Source organism: Pavona decussata, unplaced genomic scaffold, assembly GCF_977016875.1.
Source record: "Pavona decussata unplaced genomic scaffold, jaPavDecu1.1 SCAFFOLD_602, whole genome shotgun sequence".
NCBI lineage: Eukaryota > Metazoa > Cnidaria > Anthozoa > Scleractinia > Agariciidae > Pavona > Pavona decussata.
The window spans coordinates 5,107,587-5,129,089 of NW_028145860.1; the positions used below are offsets into that span (position 1 = coordinate 5,107,587).

At 36.8% G+C, this 21,503-nt stretch overlaps 2 long non-coding RNA genes across 2 annotated transcripts; one reads left to right on the forward strand and one right to left on the reverse strand.

The window, feature by feature from the left end:
• Positions 1-1,591: 1,591 nt before the first annotated feature.
• Positions 1,592-6,925, forward strand: LOC146449593 (uncharacterized). The gene is made up of 4 exons (XR_014860710.1): positions 1,592-1,752; positions 2,108-2,182; positions 2,886-2,979; positions 6,717-6,925. It is a non-coding gene; the product is annotated as an uncharacterized LOC146449593 (long non-coding RNA).
• A 6,631-nt stretch (positions 6,926-13,556) lies between these two features.
• Positions 13,557-20,630, reverse strand: LOC146449594 (uncharacterized). The gene is made up of 4 exons (XR_014860565.1): positions 19,571-20,630; positions 16,494-16,557; positions 16,112-16,173; positions 13,557-15,805 (listed from the first exon to the last, which is right to left on the reverse strand). It is a non-coding gene; the product is annotated as an uncharacterized LOC146449594 (long non-coding RNA).
• Between the last annotated feature and the right edge of the window lie 873 nt (positions 20,631-21,503).

Genomic DNA, 21,503 nt, shown 5'->3' on the forward strand with positions numbered 1-21,503 from the left:
TCTCCCCTAGATCCGCCACTGACATTATCCATTTTTTTAATGTGATTGTAGATTAAATATATAAACTGGATAATGTTAAAAATATTTGTCACAAAACTGGCAATCATAAATTTTATCCTTTGTAACATACTGCGTTAATACGTTTAACGAAACGTCACTGTAAGTATTAGATGCCATTGTGGAAGTCAATCATTAGTAAAATTAGCTTGTGAAATAATGACTGATTGCTTGCTTGATTAACGGACTGACTTTGTACTAACTGACTGACTGAATGGCATGGACATACGCTGCAACATTGCACGCGACACAACTGAAGCTGCATCTTATCCAGAATAGAGATCTTAAGCAACAATAACGTTGACGTCCGAGACGTCACCATACTGGTAAACTGAAGTTTAGTTAACGAATCTTCCTTTTGGGCGTGCTTCTATTTATTGGGCGAATGAGAAGACTCCTCTTTTGACGTTTGTGGCTCGACGAACACTCGCACAGGAAAACAATTGACTACGGAAAGTCAAAGTTGGTGAGCCATGGTCAGCAACAGGAAGGTAACTTCACTTGTTTTCGCTTCCCTTGGAGGATTGAAAACTCTTGTTTTGGTGTCAGCTGTTGCCGTCCGTAGCCTAGGCCGGAACGTCTGTATCAATTTTCTGCTAGTGACTAGCTTTTTGTTCCCGGCACATATTTAATAAAACTAACTATTCTGCATTCACAAACCCATAAGCGATATGGGTTGATGGAGTACGTTGTAGCCTGCAAAAACATTCTGAGTTTTTGGCTCTTGTTTCACCGTTTCACGGAGATGTTAGTACTGATAAAGGCTTCGCGTTTGTATAATACTGAACCACAGTTCTAGAGTAAACACCAGAAGATGAAATGAAGTTACCCATTTCAGAGGGATAATTTTTGCGGGAAGCCAATAAACTTGAATTGTAAATTTTGCTACTCTCTCGCATACTATACCTTTAAAAAATACACCCTTTCATTTAAATCTTTTCTCACTCCTATCTAACTCCCCGGTCCCTTTCTCTATATTTCTCTCCCCATCTCCCTCTTCTCCCGTCCACCCCCCCCCCCCCCGCCCACCTTTTTCCCTATTCGTACTTGTACCCCTTTCTTCACCTTACCTACCAAGACTCCAACCATCGCCTCTCTCCGAACCTGAGTATCAGGCTTTTAGAGGGGGTAGGAGGGGGATGGGGAACGAAGACCCTCTGATCTAAAATGAAGACCCTCTTTTCTAAAACGAAGACCCTCTGATCTAAAATGAAGACCCTCTTTTCTAAAACGAAGACCCTCTGATCTAAAATGAAGACCCTCTATTCTAAAACGAAGACCCTCGAATCTAACAAATCTCCGAGTAAAATATTGTCAGAAGCGCATTACAATCATATGTGGATTTACAAAAACTTACGGATTTGGTTGACGGAAACGGATGCGTGTGGATGGGATATTTTTTACTACGTCACTGACACAAAGCAAAAGATTATCACCTTTAATGCCCAAAAATATTTTTTCCATTTTGCATTTGCACTTTGCCAGCACGTGCAGTATGTTTCTTTTATCAGGTGCGAGCAAATGTCGTTGTCAGTGATTGGTTTCAGTTTCTAATCCATATTCATAACTAACTTCACACGCAGTTCTCCGGATTTGAACGAAATCCGTTGGAAGGAGTGGTTTGACGGTCCTCTTTAACGAAGAAAAATGATGAAATGCAAAGGCTTAAAGCATAGAAAGCAGTATACGGTAAAGGTGAGTCCTATTTTAAAAAATATTGCTTAAAGTTTGTGTGGATGCTACAAGCAAACCAGGGATATATTCAGTTGCTGACTTCGCACGTAAGTTGGCTTGCTGCTCGTTGAAAACATCGATTGAAACTTTTGGCTTTATTCAAATAATTCAAAACCTGGTCTCGTTTTTATATTAGAAGTACTCTTAATGTCACTTCGAAAGTTTAAATAACGTACAGAATGTTCCGTTACCTACAAATTTTTACCATCCTTTACTGAATTGATGCCTCAGTTAAAATCAGAATTAGAAGCATGGCGTAAATGCTCACTTGTTCTGCAGAATTACTAATATGAATAATGATAATTTGTATCTTCAGACCCGCTAATTCAGTAAATTGCAAGTGAAAATGTGAAGGCAGAAACCGAGAAAACAAGCTGGAATTACTGCAAAGGTAAGAACTCTGTCATGATACAGGCCCGATTCAACACGCATATTCTCCCCGTCGTTCTTCTGTCACTAGTTGGGAGAATTCAATCCTCAAACAAAAGTCGCTTGAACATCAAGACATTTTTCCTTTGGCCGGTGATCACTCCAGTTATCCTTGTAACCTGCATGTTGGTCATGAAAATTACATGTTGTGGTCATATCATCAGGAGAAATCAGATGCCGATCACTACATATATATATATAGGGGCTTGATAGGTTAAGGGGGCTCGTAATCGTTTTTCATTTTTTCAATGATTGTGAAATGATGAAAGGTCACAAAATATTGTATCTGATCATATCGGCAACCTATAAACATCTATTTAACTGTGATGTTGGGTAATACTTTAAAACCGATTCTGACATCATAGCGGCTACCATGGCAACAGATCAGATCCCCCCCCCCAAAAAAAAAAAAAGAACTCTAAATATTTCAGTTTTTTCAAATTATCTCAAAAGCCTAGTCGGTTTACCTACCATTTTTATTGCTTTGTTGCAAAGTCAAACTGAATGTTGCATGCATAAATGTTTCGTGCAGGTTTTATTTCCGGTCAAGAGTGATTGTAATTCCAACTTCACCTTTCATTAAGATTGATATTTTGCCCACTTTATTTTCTCTAATAATTTGCTGCATTTGCTGAAAAGTATTAAGCTGACTTTTTTTATTCCAGGATAGTCACTCAGTAAATTACTGAAAAGGGGAAACGAAAGGACGGAATGAAAGTGAGGCTGAAATCTGGAAAAGAGAACGGATAGGCTCCAAAGGTAAGAACTTTAATATGATATATCGGATAATTAATTTCTCCGAAAAATAATGACTGACTGAATCTCTTAATTATCTCAACGAAAAAAAAAACTTGATTGACTCGACTATAAATTAATTCTTTTCATCAAACAGCGAAACAATGGATATCGGGGATAGGTGGCTATTTCAGTATTCAAATGATCCGAATCGTGCCAGCCACTATTTTTTCAGTCCCACAGTTTTTCAATTCAACTCAGTCATTTTAGGTCCTTATCCAAAACTGTAGAGTAATTTAAGCTATTTCATATGTTAATTTCACACCAGTTTCTGTCTGCTTCTTTTTTCTTTTATTTTAATCTTTAACAATGACCGTTATGAAAGCCTCGAAACCGAAATCTTCTGTCTGTGTCAAATGGAGCAAAGTTTGTTTCGATCTTGTCTTTGGAGTCGATAGCCTAATTTTGTATTTTGTAACAAACCAGTATCGTTATTTAAATTTCACAGCCTTAACATGAAGAGATTACGTTTGAATTTACAAATCCCAAGTTATTGTCTCTTAGCAACGCCTGACCAGGCCACGTATATTTTTTTCCGCATATATTTAGCGCCAAAAAAATCAAGCTTTATGTTGTTTGCTAAGCTTTCGAATAGTGGGTAGGTCAGTTGTATGAGAATTGATACAAAATTATTTAACAAATTTAAATTTGTAACCTAAGAATGAATGGAATATAGTAATCATACAAGGACCTAAACCAGGATGGCAACAGTTTTTCTGACCTGATAGTGGATCTTTTTCTAAATCAAAAATTTGTAAAGAAGGCAAGCTTCGATTTCCTTCACGCTCCGCCACAGCGACTGAACTTCACCTAGTTTCATCCTTCTTATCTAACAACAGAAATTTCTCTCAAGCCAAAACTTTTCTCGAAAGTCAAACAAAAGTTTTGTTCTAACGGCTTGCCATTTTTAAGAAAAAACTCTAATAACGTTGTTGAAATATTTTGATTGATGCAAATTACGAGCTGTTTGACTGATTTGTGCTTTATTTTAGCAGTTTTCAAATATAAATATATCAAAATGGCAGCCAGCTAAGGTCAATCTACGTTAGACTGTTTTGCTATGATAAAAGATCTTTGTAAAGAAGAGAGAAAATTGTATGTTGACAAAAAATACCGAAGTAACCAAATTCAGCCACTAAGAATTGATTTTAGATTTTCCTAAATACACTCTTACGGATTTTTCTCTTAGTTTGCCTGCAACTTTTTTGAACTGAGCAGTTAAAATCCCTTAAGTTTCGTGGTAGAGTGTCTTCCTTGACTTCAAGATAATCGACATCATTTATAAAAGGAGGGCTCTGCGTCACTTTGCCTGGAAACCAATGAAAAAATAGTCTTTGATCATAGTCCAGGTCAGACAACTGCTACGAGCGAGAACAAGAATCCAGTTTCAAAAAGCGTATGGCACAGATTGATATCTCGTATCTTAACAGGTTCACAGAAAAAGTGGCCCCTTTACGATTGCAAGAAGGATTTCAAAGGCTAGAACACAAAAAGTTCTTGTCAGTAATCTAGCAAAGATTACTGATATATAAAGAATTTGGCAACATGATCTATCAGGCATCTATCTTCACGTCAAAGTAGGCGTGTTGAAACACAATTTACCTAGAAATTGATAAATAGATCTTCAGGACTAAAACAAAATTTACTAGAAAGTGATTTATTCAAAATCGGAACCATTGATTGAAAGACTTGCATGTGTTGACCTTCAGTAGGCTTGTAGCAGATAATCTTGGTCGGTTCGATGAAAATGATAATTTGGAAGAAGTAAAGCCTTTCATTTTGTTTTTTGATCCAAGGCATAAGACTTTTATTTGATTTGCAAGCAAAATAATTTACCAAAGAAACGGAATCACGTGACACTCAATTTCAAGGAAGCCTAATTTCTCAAAATATATTCAAAATCCGCACAGAAATAAACCACAATACTTCAGACTGTGTTCACGAGCAATACTACATATTAGAAAACATTGGACTGCTTCCAAGAAAATCTAGAACCGTTTTTCATAAGTTGAATCTGACTAGTTTTGTACTCCGAGCCATTTTTCGTCGCGAGTGATTGAGAACGCCACTTTTCGGCATCGAGATTTTGTTGCGTTTTTCTCAAACAATGATACTACAATGCATTTTTTACCGGGGGAAAGCGAAGATTTAATTATAGTGAATTGTGTTGACGTTCAGTAGGGTAGTAAATGATTGAGTTGTCTTGGAGCTCGATTTAAAACAAAAAAAAAACGATAATGCGGATGAAATTGAGGTTTTCTGTTTGTTGCATTGCAAACTTTTATTTGATTTCCAAACAAAACAAACAAAATTACGTGACACTCAATTTCAAAGAAATCTATTTTGTGATTACAGCTCGTATAGCAGTAAATCGCAATGCTTCAAATGATATTCATTGGTAATACTACATATTTGAAGGTATTTTCAGACCGTCTCCATGCAAATCTAGATTATTTTTCCAGGGTTGATTTTGACTATTTGTACTCCATGTTATTTTTGTCACGGATGTTTGAAAAGGAAGTTAAAGAAAATAGGTTTTGACGTGTTTCTCAAAAGCAAATACTACGATAAATATCGACGAAATAAAAAAAGGAGGAGCTAAAAATTGATCAGCGTACAACGAAACCCTCGCAGAGCGTTTAATATTGCCGATCCTTCTTTTGAAAATAATCATAATTAAACAAGACTCGTTCAAATGGGATGAAAAATGATTAAAAATTGATGCAAGAAACAAAATATTGTCGCTTGAGATGTACAATACTATTTACAACGCTAAAAAGTTAAAAAGATATTAAAAAACCAAACGTTTTTGACTAATCAAGTCATCCTCCGAAGGTGAGGAAATAAGGATGACTTGATTAGTCGAAAACGTTTGGTTTTTTAATATCTTTTTAACTTTTTAGCCTTATAAATAGTATTGTAAACAAAATATTGTAGACAAAGATCAAACTAGAAAAATATTGCAAACCAAACTTTTTATCTTTCCCTCATTTTCGTCATTAACAAAAAAATTGTATGTATAAAAACGTGAAATTTGGCTGAGAAATTTGCTAAAAGGAAAAAAAATTGCTATTGTATCGGGACTTGAACCAAGCCCCTCCGAAGCTACTTAAATTTAACGACGGCAGAGATAAGACCGTCGTTCTTCTATTCAAGGCGTAAGCTTAACCACAAGACCACCTTGGCATTGCTTAACAAAGGACGGTCAAAATTGACTAGAAATAGGTTGTGAGCATCATGTATTATTAATTAGTTCGTGTCCCCCCAATGACAACATAGGTCGTGCGCGCGTGCAAATTATGTAAATAAGACAAACAAGTTTACCGAGTGGAAAAACAACACTCGCGTCAAAAATTCATCATAGAGTATTTTACAACAAACGCTCAGCGAAATATTACAAGCTTCATGGATGGGTTTAAATTAAACTGGAGAATCAGTGAGCATTCAGGTCAAACTCCGCGTAATAACAAAGAAATTTAAACCGCACTTTCCTTAAACGTGATATGTAAGGAGCATGTGTTTAATTTTCTGTAAAACAATCTATGATTTGTTTGGCACTACAAAATAAAGAAATGCGAGTAATTTTGCAATCAAAATTTTACGATTTCAGAAAGCGAATACGAGTAATCTAATATTCAAGTTAATTAAAAATGCTCTTTGTTGTGTTACATGAAATTAACGTCAAGTTCGTTTTCCTTTAGCTGTCAATCTCAAGTTGGACTGAAACACAAGAGTGAAGAACAAATCGCCTCCGCAAGCTGGAAAGTATACACAAGCAAGTAGGACAAGACAAGAGAAAGACTGGACATCGCTGAACTTTTTGGGCATATTTTAAGGTAGAAAATGTACTTTTTTAGAGAACTCCTGTACAGAAAGTTCCATTATAAGAGTTGTTTGAATTAACTCAAGTTTTAAAACATAGCAAAGGTCGATAACAAATTCCAATAACATTAACGAAAATATAAGATTTCAGCAAAAGTCCACCAGAATCAATAATCTTAGATATAATTTTGCTGATAAGAAACAGATTTCATGACAATTGGAACTGAACAAGTCTTTGAATTCTAGAATTTAAAACATCAGCAAGGGTCGATAACAAATTCCAACAAACGTTCAAACAAAATATAAGATTTCAGAAAGTGTCCTCCAAAAACAATCTAAAACATAGTTTTGCTGATTAGAAACATTAGATTTTAAGACAATTGGAACTGAAAAAGTCTTTGAATTCTAGAATTTTATTTGCCTTTTATAGTGGAACTTTCTTGTTTTAAGTGTCAGTTACTTGAACGAAACATTCGGCACAGTTCTCTTATGAGTGCACGATACAAAAAATTCATGGCATAGGCCTCGGTTGTACAAAGAGCGGGTATCTTTATCCACTGGATAAATCCTATCCAGCTGATAAAATGTATCCCAACCAATATGTTTTATCTACTGGTTAGTGACGAATCCATTGGATAAAGTTATCCGCTCTTTGAACAACTGGCAGGGCCAGCCTGATTTCGGTGGATTTTAGCTTAAACAATTGATGTTTATGAGACCAAAAATTTCATATTCTGAAATTACACGTATGCTTTTGAAAACAATTATAACCTTTGCTTTTGGCACAAATCGAGACATATAAACAGTAGAGAATCTAGTCTTGTATCGTGCACTCATATTTTTCAATTTCGCTACGGTTTTGGTTGCTCGCAAATCTTTTACTAGTCAGGCAAGTTAGTGATCTTTCCATCGTTTTGAAAACTGGCTGAAACATTCCGCGAAATACAGTGTTTGTTTTGGAAGCAAACAAAACAGGCAATTGGCAAATTCAGAAAATTTTTGTGAACTTTTCTCTACAAATACTGTATTTCGCGTCATGTTTTCAATCAGTTCCGAAACGGCTGAAAGATTGCTAACTTGCCTAAACTGCTATTAGACTCAAAGAAAATTCGAAATTTTTTTGTGAACCAAAACTCTGCATTTTAGTTAAAAATTACCGGCTTACGCTTGTTCCGCTAACATTTCAAAGCAAAAAAGACTTAGTTGAAGTTTTATAATGCTTCGTTTTTGACTCCAGTAATTCCTTTCACACAATGTTTTGTCAACCAAAGTAGTTTATTTACTTTCATCATCTAATTTATATTCTTAACTAGCAATTAGTTCTTGTATAGTTAATTAGTTATAATAACTTGTAATTAATATCAATTAGTCAATAAAGAATTCAAAACTATTTTATTGTTCAACTTTATTTGTCTTCTATTAATTACAATTATAAATAAATGAAAAAAAAGTTCGCGCTTTTAAAGGGGGCCTGGTAACTAGTCATTTTGTAGGCTATCTCTTTTACTTTTTTTTGCCTAGGAGAGGTTGCCGAAAAGAAAAAAAGTCCTGCGCTTTTAACACGGGGTCTAGCACAAAATCAAAATATAACTTAGCTTTTGAAGGGCTAAATCAGTGTAAAACCTGCACGAATTTTTCCCGCCAAAAGACTTAGTTTTTTTTTTTTTTGACTCGATGCTAGAACACCCCCATCAAAAGCACAGCGCTTTTTTTCTTAGGAAAGGCAAAAATGTGTAGAAGAAATAGCCTACAAAATGACTAATTACCAAAGCCCCCTTTAAAAGCGCGTTTTTAATTCAACCCATATAAAAGCGAAAATTTTTTCCCGCCAAAAGACTTAGAATATTTTTGACTCGTGAATTATGAAAGGAAAACTTTTTTCCCGCCAAAAGACTATTTTTGACTCGTTTATTTGCTGCTTCTGACTACTTGATTATTACATTTCCAGACAAACGTTTTGAAAAGTTTGATTTTTTTCCTTTTAATTCGGAACAATTGTTTAGAATTTCTCTCTTTTCACTCTTAAAAGCATTTAATTTCCCAAAAGTTGAAAACTCTTAAAAATGCGCCTTTTGGAGCTAAGGTAAAAATATTTAAGGTGGCTGACACCGGTTTCCAGCTCTTTTAAGCACCAATGCTTAAATGGATCAATACTAGCATTCTTTAACAGTTGATGCAACAATAATGGTATCAAAATAAATGCCAAGTCAATGATTAACTAGTTATGTTCGTTTTCTCGACATGATAGGTTATGAAACTAACAGTATAGCCTGCTAAAAGCACCCCTAATTTTAACTTTCAAGTTGATTCCCATTTTTATCATGGAACTATAAGTAGAAAATTCAAGTTCAACTGATAAAGAGTGGCAGTATTGATCCATTAAAGTACAAGTGCTGGAAAGTGTTACAAACCAATGCCAGCCACCTTAAGAGCTCAGTCAACGAAGCAAGATCAAGCTTATCCAGGAATTAAAAGTCAAGCTAAAACTCAGTCTGTCAAAATCTATGAAAGATTTAGTGTTATGAACTTTTAGTAATGGTACTTTGTCACCAAAAAAATCAACAGTGAGTCGTGTTGAAACATTCGCAAGAAATCAAACTTTTCTAATTTGTTTAAATTCAATCCTGGATAAATGCTAATCAGCTTCAATAAACCGACCTCCATACTTATAAAATTACTAGGGATCTTAAGCAACCATGAGGACAACGGAACGGCAAAGAAAATGTCAACGAAAATACGATAAATTTACGTTAGTAATGCGTCAATATTTCAACGTTTAAAAAAAACTGAATTGGTAGGATCAGCAAATAAAGAACAATTCACTTCTGTGTGCTAATGTTTTATAAAGAACGTTGAATTTGTGCATTTTACGTTGTTCAGTTTTGCAGCCGAAGTACGGCAAAAAAACAAAACAAAACGCAATTACATATTGATTGTTCTTGCCCATATTGGTTTGTGGCGTTGCCATTGACGTCGTTGCTTAAGTTCCCATTTTAATTCGTGATGTTGGATCAAATCTTTAAGCCCAGGTGACAAGACCGCGAGGTGAATGATATAGCTTTCATATTAAAACTGTATTTTCTCGATTCATCACCCTCCTTTCAATAATCCTCCCCCCAGCCTGCTAATGAAAAGTTAATAAAAACCAACTCCGGAAGTAAACGGGTTTTTTTAGCAATGATTTAGAATAAACTACCCACACCACCACCGGTCTTGTCTCATATGCTTATAAAGACTTAAATCCGACATCATTAAATAACCCTGATGCCTTTTTTCGCACTGGTAGCAATTTGATTTAACCGCTTGAGTTGAATTACGGGCAGTAAAATCGAGAACATGAAGAACGCCGATACATTAATCCAAAATGGAACTGTCTGAATGTATACTATTACTGAATGTAATGACTTAGAATCGAAACATTTTATTTGTTCGCTATCAAACTGCTATACTTTCACATTTCAAGCTCTATAACTGTCGAATCATGTTTTTCTCTGTCGGTTTGTCGTCATATTTGTATCTTTTCTCGGTCAGTAAATTTGCTCTTCTTGGTCGATTCTGTCGTTCTTTGTCTGTTTCACTTTCATTTTTCCTGCATGTCTTTGATGTTGATGTAACGAAGAATATCTGTTGCGTTTTTCTGAGTAGTTTTGCTACAACAAATGGTCCATACACCTACCAAAATCAGACGTTTTCATACTCTCTTATCAAAAAACTAACATTTCGGTTCAATGCTGACCCTCCCTTTCCCAAAAGTGAAAGGTCTGGAGGAAAATACCGAAATGTCTCCAGCATTTGTATAATCTTGGAGTATCTTAACTCTTTACGCAAACGGTTGTAGCTTTCTTCTGTCAGATTTATCGGGATTTTCAAATTTTTATCAGATATCTTAGAATCGTTTGCCCTAACGTTTGCCTTGCTGATCAATAGCCTAGCCTTTGTAGAGGGTGGTATACTAATAGCGGATTTTCGTGAGCCGTGATCGGACCCTTTCATTTCTCGTGAAAAGTTAATGTTTTTTTCTTGCATCGTGAATTGTGATTTTATGATTAATGTGAAGCGTGATTGAAGTGTTTTTTTGTTTTGTGAAATGAGAATTTGCCTTTTCCGTCGACTGTGAAAAAGAACCACCTGCTACCGTAAAAATGAAGACCTATCTACCCCGTTTACAGTGGCTTCCGTACTGAATCCTTATCAACCCTGACTGTCAAAGAATCTGGGGAAGAACCTTGCCCCAGGTCTCCTCTTTAGGTTTCAACATACCCCAGGGTCTTCTGGGAACAGTTTCAATATGGCGGATGTTTCGAAGTCACATTCCCAGTGACGATCATGCTTAATTTCTATGTTTTGGATCAAGAAACCACACAAAATCTATCGATGAGTCCAGAGGACAAGGAGCTGATGAGGAAATGGGCCATAGATCATGAAAAATGTGTTAGACAGCGCACGAATCGAGTCAAGAAGTTGGACGGAAAAACAGAGAACTGAATTTAATTTTTATGGCTCCGAGAACACGATCGGGACCAATGATAAGAACGTCAAATAGGGCTGTTTTGTGGCAATAAGAGGTAAGTCTAAGGCCTCAATTATTAGGGCAAGGACAAAACATGGACCCAGGGTCAATGGACCCCCCTTTTGGACCCGGTCCATGGACCCCTATATATTTTCGTACCACAAAGAAAATAAAAACAAAAACAAAGGATACAATATAAGGCTTGTAAACTCACATATGTCAAGCGTATGTATGTAACAGTGTAGACTGCAAGCAGTCTCTATTTCTGCTCGAGAATCCGTGGGGAGAATGCAAAAAAATGAGCGCGGCAAAGCTGCGGGAAGTGCAGACACCTGAGAAGACGTGTGAAAAGAGAGACTGCCTTCCCTATCAAACAGCAATTGTGAAGCTCTTTGACAGTTTGTGTCAATGACAACTCTGCCTGTTTTTTTAAATATGATACTCTGGTGATACATGCTTTTATTTCACACCCTCGCGAGATCAGCGGGTCGAATAGTTTGCATCAAGTTAGCAGCTCGGACGAAAACTTTGAAAATTCATAACTTGGTGAAGATTACTCCTGCAGTAATAATTTTGGTATGTAAATGAAGTACTTTACGAAATGTAGAATGCATTGAAAATAATGTCAGCCTTTCTCTACTTATCGCTGAAATCCAATGCAGCTGCCTCTCAGTAGTCAAATCTTCCGTGAACTGCCCGTGTGTTTCGATACTTCTCAGAGCACGATCAAACAAAATTTCATGATCTCATGAGCAAGTAAATTTGGCTTTTACCAAAACCAGTCAGCAAAATAGTGAAAATGTTCTTTAATTTCAAGAAGAACAAGTACAGCTCAAATTCACCTCACATGTCACTAATAACGGTTGCTGACAGGTGTGCGACATCACTAACCAATAGAATTACTCTGTCACGAGAGTGGCTGGGCTTCACAATTGCTGTATGAAAGCAGAGCAGTCTCTCTTTTTGTTCACCTTCTGGCACTTGCACTTCTCGCGGCTCTGACCCTCACGCTTCAAATTTCATGCCTGCTCAGTTTTAGTTCTGAACAGATTTTTGTGCAAAAGAGGTCAGACTGGTTGATGTCTAGTAGCATTGCATGTGCGGTACAATTGTATAGGAAACTTCAACCTTGAAATAGTTAGAAACTCATACTGACCTGCTTGGACACACCAAGTATCTTTGCAAGGTTGTTGGTCATTGATATTTCTTTGAACAGCAAGTCAGCTGATTGGGGAATTTAAAAGGCAACTGATGCCAGTTACACAATTGTCAACAAAAGCTAGTACCCAGTATTCTCTCTGAAAGGTTCTCGCAAAATTCTGTAATCCTAGATCATCTACATCTTTGATTGTTTAAGGTTAAGGAGACCTCTCAGTATAAGCCCAGGGGTTTCTTGAGGTCTCCTCGCCACTTCTTACTTCTTCTTTTACTATTATTATTTACTCTAAACTTATGTACAATCCTAGTCTATTATTCATTGTAACTTTCTATGTTTTTATGTCGTGGTGAATAAATAAATAAATAAATAAATAAATAAGATAATCACAACAGTAATAAAAAGTAAACAAATGTCACACATAACAAGGTGCCGTTCATGACAACCTCTTGAACTGGTGGTGTATTGGTCAGCTTCATGTGGACCTAAGATTTATATTTGGAAATTTATAGTTGATTTTCTTTATAATTATTAATTTTTATTAAATGTTTTGAAATTTGAGAGACATTTTTTTGTTTAATTTTCCTCTTGCTCTTGTAAACAAGACAATTCCAAATCATTATCCTTTGACCGAACAAAACCGCTTTTCTTAAAAGACAGGTGCATGATATGATATTGTGAAGTGTCTTGTCAGAAAAAATTAATTTAATTTTAAAACCGGGAGAAAAGCCCTAACTTTTACTTTAAAATTTACCTCCAATTTCCTGAGTCCAGTCCAATATTTTAGCAAGAAGCCTGGGTACTAGTTTTTGTTGACAATCATGAAAATGGTATCAGTTGTGTTGTAAATTCCCAGAACACTTGACTTACGGTTAAAAAAATATCAATGACCAACGACCATACAAAGATACATTGTGTGTCCAAGCAGGTAGGTGTGAGTTTCAACTATTTCAAGGTTGAAGTATCTCATACAGCTTGTACTGTGTATGCACCGCTACATGATATGCAAGCTTAATATATGTGAGTTTATAAGCCTTATTGACCCTTATTGAATAGTGGAAAGAAAATAAGGGGGTCCATGGACCCATTCCAAAAGGGGGGCCCATGTTTTGTCCTTGCCCAAGTTGTTATGCTGTTCTCAAGTCCATTAAAGTTTGTCTGTTAGCCACACATGAAATGCAAAAAGCCCAATTTAGTTTCTGTGAAACATGATCTCTTCCCACAAAGTTGTTTTCTGTTTCTCCTCATGTTTGCCATATTTGTCTCGTTTCTCTATAGTTCTCCTTTGGTTTCTCTGTTTTGCTATCTATTTTTGTCCTTATCACTCTATAGTTTAATCTTAGGCTTTCCTGTCACGATTTGTTCCTGGCTTGCTATACTTTTGGCTTAAGGTTTTTCTGTCAATCTTTTAAAGCCTGTTTGTTGAGAATTCTCTTCTGCACTTCTTTGTCATACATCTTCTTTCGTTGTTTTATACTTGTTCTAGTTAAATGCCGTCTTTTTAGTTTTCTTTGTAGTTTCCTTGGGTCACTTTTAATCTCGGAACTCAATAGTTTTCCCCTTTCTTGTCAAGTTTCTTTATCAATTCACTTTTCTTTTTCGTGTTTATCTCATGTCTCTATAATCATCTTTCCATCTTTGTGTTTATATCGTTTCTCTATAGTTTTCTTTTTCTGATGGTTTTGTTCTCTGGTATGTTCGTGTTGTTTCTCTGTCATTTTACTGTTGTTTTCTCTGCTGTCTTTCTTCCATCCTATTTCTCATGTACCAAGGTTTATCTGTTGTTTCTCCCACACTCTGTTGAACCAGTTTGTTTTTGTTTTTATATAGTTAGTAGGTCATCTGTCACTTGTCAGTGTTTCGGTCTAGTCTTGTTCTTGATTTTGACTTTTGACAACAGTTTTTCATCTTTTGCTTTGCCATTGACAGTTCTGGTTATCCAAAAATTCTTACTCATCACAAAATGAATGAAAATTAAACCATCCCAAAAATAAAAGGCATCAGGGTGACCATGAATAGTGTTACATCTATCGTGAAATATATTCTTATAAAAAGGTCTGACTGGGCTCCAACTATTAGCTGAGAAATTTTCTTTCCTGTACCAATAATGTGAAAACTCGAGTGAATTTTGCCTATTAAATGCTTTCAATCCCACAGCAGCCTGAGTATGATATTAATGGTTGCACTTTGAGTCCATGGATAAACTCCTGAATTACATGTGACTGATTGTTAAAAAATAAAAGCCACTGAACAGTACTTTCATGTGGGTGTTTATTATGCTGGCTAAGTGTAAACATTCAAATGAAAACTACTGAGCAGTACTTTCCTGTGGTTCTGCTTATCATGCGTTACAAGATAGTTCTAACTTTTCAGTCTGTGGATCAAATCCATGAAAGCTACTGAGTAGTACTTTCCAGTGGCAATGCGTACTATGCTGTAAAGGTGGTTCTAAATTTTAAGTCTGTGGATGAAATCCTAAAGTTCCAACATGTAAATGAAAGCTACTGAGCAATACTTTCCTGTGGTGCTGTTTGTTTTGTTGTACAATGGTTGAGTCTGTAAAAAAAATTCTAAAGTGTGACCATTCAATGAAAGCTACTGAGCAATACTTACCTTTGGTACAACTTGTTTGTTATGCTGTACAAATTAGTTACAAACGTGGAGTCTAAGGATGAAATGCTAAAGTGTGATAGGAGTCTACTAGAATTGGTGGAAAATGATTCTGATGATAATTTCCAATTTTTGCGACTGCGAGTGAAATGCTATTAAAGTGCAACCATTCAAATGAAATTTGTGCAGTAGTACTTCTCTTTGTTGTCTCCGAGAGTGTTAAGGTAAACTTGAGGCCAAAAAATGCGTTGAATTCAGCCTTATATCTAAGAATTGAGCACAAGCACTCTCAGTCAGACCTTCTTATAAATGAAACTGTGGAGACCATGGCCTAAGTGTTCAAAACACTATCATGCTAATCCAGAATAAGTTCCAATTTTGAATTCAGAATTTTCCTGTATTTCATTTATGGAATCACTGAAACATGAATTGGGAATTGCACATACAATGCTTTATTTTGTTTTTAATTTTAAAATACTTTTTCTAACCTTTTATGGCAGGTGAATCCAAAGTCATAGTCTGGATTAACTTTTAATCCGGGTTTTGAACAATTGAACCATGTGAGCTAAAGTTTTCAAGAAATAAACCTTGGGGCCAACTGATTGTGCAGTCCTTCGTCCACAGTCTGCAGTCCAATCCATTCTTTTTACTGATATTGTTGTTCTCTCTTGACTTGTTAATAAAACTTGCAACTGAAATCCAAGGCAGAAAAACTCTATTAATAAAATAAATCCAAGTAATGCAGATTTCCTAAAACAAATAATGACCTTGCAATTTTATATTATTATAGGCAATGTGAAGAATTCTTCTAGCTTTAATAAATAGAACTGGCCAAGGTTTTGTTATATGACAGAGAGACCACGAGAATGTGCACAGGAATAAAATTACATGTATAAACTCTGGCTAAAACGTCTAACAGTTGATTATATTAAAATATCTGAGGAGAAATTTGATTCTGATCACTCTGCAAACGAGAGGCGAATTATAATGTATCTCACCTTTTTAATAGAGCTTTATCCCGAAGTTGAGTTTCCAAATGGAGTCATTCTGTGTGGGATATCTGCATAGAAGGAAACAATAGTAGCGTGAAAACAATGTTTACTCCCCCACCCCTTCCCCCTGGAAAATCACCTTTCCCCTTGTTCATTTTAATTCTATGATGTGATAGAGGGAGGAGGGGAGGTGTGGGAAGGGAAGGGAAGGGGTGGAACGAGTTCTATTTATATATTTCTAGGATCCTGCTATTTGTTTTGTAAATTAAACTATCATTTTAAAAAAAGTAATATCATAATTCAAGAATATCTGTTAGCTTTCTTACTCACACAGAAAATGTTTTTTAAGATAGGAATGGTTATGCTCGTAACAAAGAAATCTACTCACCGGAGATCAGAGGAATTCTGTCTCTTTGGAAATGTGTCCATACAAATCACAAAATCTCCTGCATCTAAACAACAAGAAATTAAAAAATCATTCTTTAATGTAAGGATCGTGCATATGAGGACGTTAAATTGAAGATATTGGTTTGGATATTGAAATTGGGTCTGAAATGGAAGAGGCGCAAATTGACTGATATCCCGTGGCTGAAAATTTCAAGATGATTCATGTATATATAGAAGCTTACAAGAGATCCTGTAGACTTAACTACCTTGTTCACCCACCAAAACGTTTTACTGAAACAACTCGCATCCGAATTCAATCATCGATCTGTTCAGCAATATAATATAAGAAATATTTTTTAGCTCCTAATTTGGTTCTTTTAGCAAACTATAAGCAAGGAACCGCACAACGAAAATGCTGAAGGTATACGCAGGATCTGTAAAAGATCTAATCAGCCAAAAATATGAATGAATCAAATTTATGCAAGGCTGGACTGCGTGGAAAACTTAACACGACAGCGACATGATAGAGACCAAACCGAGAATCAACAGAATGCGGCAACCGTGGACAGCTGTTTCGAGCTGGTTGGCTCTCGTCAGCACGGTGTAGCACAGCAAAAAGTAGAATACCAACGCGAGTCGAGTGTTCTACCAAATGCACGTGGTAGCCGATTTAAAACCGTAGATCTTTTTAGATCCGATATGCTGTACCTTTAAACATGGTTTGGCCATGTACCTGTGAAGGAAAGTTTTGCTTTTCTCATTTAACTTGACGACAGCGACATGATGTTTCAGTTCTTTTGTTCATTGTTCGTAGTCACGCGCTATGACGTGGACGGATGTCTGAATTTGGGACCATCCGAAATCGGCTACCACTTGCATTCGGTAGAACACTCGACTCGCGTTGGTGTTCTACTTTTTGCTGTGCTACACCGTGCTGACGAGAGCCAACCAGCTCGAAACAGATGTCCACGGTTGCTGCATTCTGTTGATTCTCGGTTTGGTCTCTATCATGTCACTGTCGTGATAAGTTTTCTACGCAGTCCAGCCTTGCATAAATTTGATTCTTTTAGTAACATCAATTTTTTTGTTGTTAGATCCAAGTAATGAATTGGAGCTGATAAATATAGAAATGAAAACAAATTTGCAGTCCGATTCTGTTGATTTGATTGTTTGGATTTCTCGTTTTGAAATTTTAAGGAAGTTTTACCTTATCTATTTCCATAGGGCCTGTGTCCAATGAAAAACCCACCCCTGAAGTTTTTCGCGTTGTGATCACGGTTCTTAGGGCAGCCAGACTGCTTTCTCGAAGTGTAAGGTAATTTGGTGCCTGGCCGGGGCTGAGGGGAGGATCTCAAGAAGATGTCTTAGAACTTTGCAGTAGTGGCTCTTTTTAAAAAGAGGCACTTGTTTGGCGTGGTCGTCCTTCCTAACAAGGGCGTTTGTGTCAGCAGCTGGTTAAAGGGATGCCTGTACAGCTTAAAAGTACTGTCGATGTACCACGCTTTGTCCCGGGTAAGGTACTCCAGTTGCTGATTGGTTGCAAACATTAGATGTCTTCGGTCGCGTACTCGTCTGTCTCCGCGCAAGAACCCGTCAGGAATGTTCTCCGCTTCTAAATCAAACTGTAAGTCCATGGGGTCTTCTGGCCTCAGTTGCTGGCAGTGTCGGTTGGCTACTCTCGCTGTCTACTCGGGCCTCGGTAAGCACGGGAAGGGGAAGTCTTCCAATAGACACTGGTCGGAAGATATCCGCAACCGCTCTGGCCTTAACCTTGGCAGTGATGCTGGCTGCTAACGCCGTACCAACTTCTCCAGGGTGATTGTGGGCGTTTGAACTGATCGGAAAAACACCGTTTGCGCCCTCTATCACACTTGCTTTGCGAGCAATTTGTGGACAAAACTAAGTTCATACATTTGCGCGTGGGTCATTATTGCTACTCGGTCATACACTTTTTTCTTATATAAGAATATTGTTTTTTTCTGGCCAAGGCTGAATATTATTTTTCGGCCGATGTTAGGCTGAAAATATTCTTGTGAATATTCTTAAATTTTAGCGTATGACATTTCCGTTTTAGAATGTATTGGGTTATCAAATTACAAGTGTTTATTGCGCAGATCTGTATCAAACTGGATAGTGCAGGTTTTTATCGTTTTATTGGCTAGTTTTGTCGTTTAGAGAAAGGAAGAATTTCTTAGTTTAGTTAAAAACATATAATTGTATTGTATTTACAAATTTTCAAAATCTCAGCTTCGGAGCTATTCTTAAAGCATTCTTAAAATTTCGCAAATTTTAGCCTCGATATTCTTATGAAATAAACTCTTGTACAGGAAAAAGAGTATATGCGGTGAAATCAATACAGATACTCTCTGTCATCGTTCTGATCGATCATATGAGCAGTACTCAGAACTTTCACTCGAATTACATTCGTAGAGCGACAACCTAGACTCGATCTATCATGTATCGTCTATCAGTTCATCGTCTTGATCGATCGATGAGCAGTACTCGGTCATGTTTGCAGTAAAATCAATACAGATACTCTATCGATCCTGTGAATAGTTTATCGTTCAGGGCCTGGTTGTTCGAAAGGCGATTAACGCTAATCCCCGATTAAAAGTTAACTGAGGTTTGTATCTCGGTCGTTAAAAATGTTTTCAAAAGCTGATTTTTAGCTAAAGCAAAGAAACGTCTTAGTGAAAATTGAAGGGCAAAATTCTTTTGGAAAAATGCTTATTGATTAGTAATTAAATACGAATCAAAGTTCACGTTAATCCAGGATTAGCCTAATCGGGCTTTGAACAACTGGGCACATGTGAGCAGTACTCAGAACTTACACTCGACTAACACTCGTAGAGTGATCTATTTTAAAGATTTTTTTATCTGGCCATTTCTAAGTGGAACGATCTGACTGTACTCGTAGCCGTTATATGCTCGGTACTTGATACAAGCGTCACTGTCTTAAACCACCAACACTTAGGAATAAAACTATCTACTTACTCTAAGTTTCATGACATAAAACACTTAATTTATAACAACGTACTATGCGAGCGAAATAGGAAACGAGTGATATCGGGTAAATACCTTTCGAATCTTGAATTCGTCCATGTTGAATGTCCTGGCACGCCGTCGGTTTCCGACCATCAGTTCAAGAAAGCTTCAAGCTTAACTGGTATGAACAGAAGTCTGTCATGGCGGTATGGACGGTACTCTTCGAAATAAACCGCAACATTAACAGTACATCCTTGCTTTGAATTATTTTGTCCAGGAAACAGCTATAGGGACGGAGTTAGGTTTTACCGTTGTAGTTCCTCGTGGTGATGATAGGTGTGAGAAAAAGACGAATAATTTAGTAATAATCTACAATTCAAATGTTTAGCCTCAATTTCGAATCGCTCAGTTCTTTTCCTTTTGGATGAAAATCTAAAGTTCAAATGCATGGGCGATGACTGGGCAAAAATATTAAAGCATAACAACTGGGAAAACTTTTCGGGAACGCAGTGAAATAACGGATAACGGTAAAAAATCGGCGGGGTAGAAAAAAAAAGCAGTACTAAAGAAACTTTTTGTTAACAAGAGTAGCTCTTCTCATTTGACAAACCTCGGATTTTTCACCTAATTATAATTTAGAAATGTTTATTGAGAAAAAACCCGGAGAACCAGCGAAGACAGAATCCTCAAAGCAGGGCGAAACTCAAGCCGCGGATAACGGCGTTGGGACGCGACTGAATTATCACCATTCAATTTCTGTTGTCCTTCAATCGCTATGAAGCTTTACTTTCACCGGCTTACTGAATTTTCCTCTTCTTTCCTGACTTTTTAATTTTACGTAGGTTTTAAGGAAAACTGACTGCAGTCTTAATTTCAAAGCTTCAGAATTAAAAAGCGGACATAGCATTTTAGTGATGTAAAAATTTGATTTCATTATCGCCTATTTTTGCTTTTAAATTTTCTGCGCTCCGCCATATTGGACTCCATGCTTCAATAATTGCTTTGTAGTAAGGAGGGTATGGGGGATCGGAGAAGAGGGTAAGAACAGCGAAGGAAAAGTGAAAGGATTTTAAATCTTCACTGAGAGGGCTCAGCTTGCATTTCGATCAATTTTTGCGCCATACTCGGATATAGAAACACTTTAGGTGACAAAAGGGAATATGTTAGGTAAGGAATGCTAAGGGTATGAAAGGGTTGGTACAGAATCATGTAAGGTTACTAAAAGGAATGGGTTCGAACGGGAAACATGCCAAGGGTTTAATAACAAATAAACTTTATTCCAAAGTGGCTACCATTTTATCATACTTTTGTTTGCATTGGTATTTGGCATTTGCAAGGTAAGAAGGGCTAATTTGAATAACAATAAAAGAATATTAAAATGATAACCATTTTGGATTAAGGTCCATAGTATTCTTCAACAGGGAACCTGAAACGTCACAAAAGACATTTTACCTCCACGACGCGAAACATAAGACACACGAGGCTTTAAGGCATGGGTGCGTTGGCAGCCAGGACCAAGATAGTCTGTTCCAGGCGATCAGATAGTGGGCAGCGGCACCACCAAGAATTGCCATGCGCGTGAATAATAAAGCGCGATCTCTCCAGTCCCTTCTCGTTTTATTTATTCATTCTCCTCGCCACTCCACACTATCTGATCGCCTGGAACAGACCAGGCCTAAGATTTTATTCACACAACCACTATTACATTTAAGTAATGCTACTGTGCAGCATAGCTGGACACGTAGAACCCAAACTCTACAAACGCATAATAAAACGAACAACGGAGGACGCACGTAAATACTTTAATAAGAAAATCAGGAACGACGAGTGAACAAAAACCAGAACTGATAAATGAGGAAGACACCTAACAAAAGTCCCGTATGTGCATATGGAAACGCATCTCGCGCCGTACCCTCAAGGGTAAAAAACAAATATTGTACCGCAAATTCCCTCCAGGGGACAAACGCAGCAAACTGCTATACAATATATGTTTCTTTGCCCCTCTAGAGGCATGCTAACAGGGATG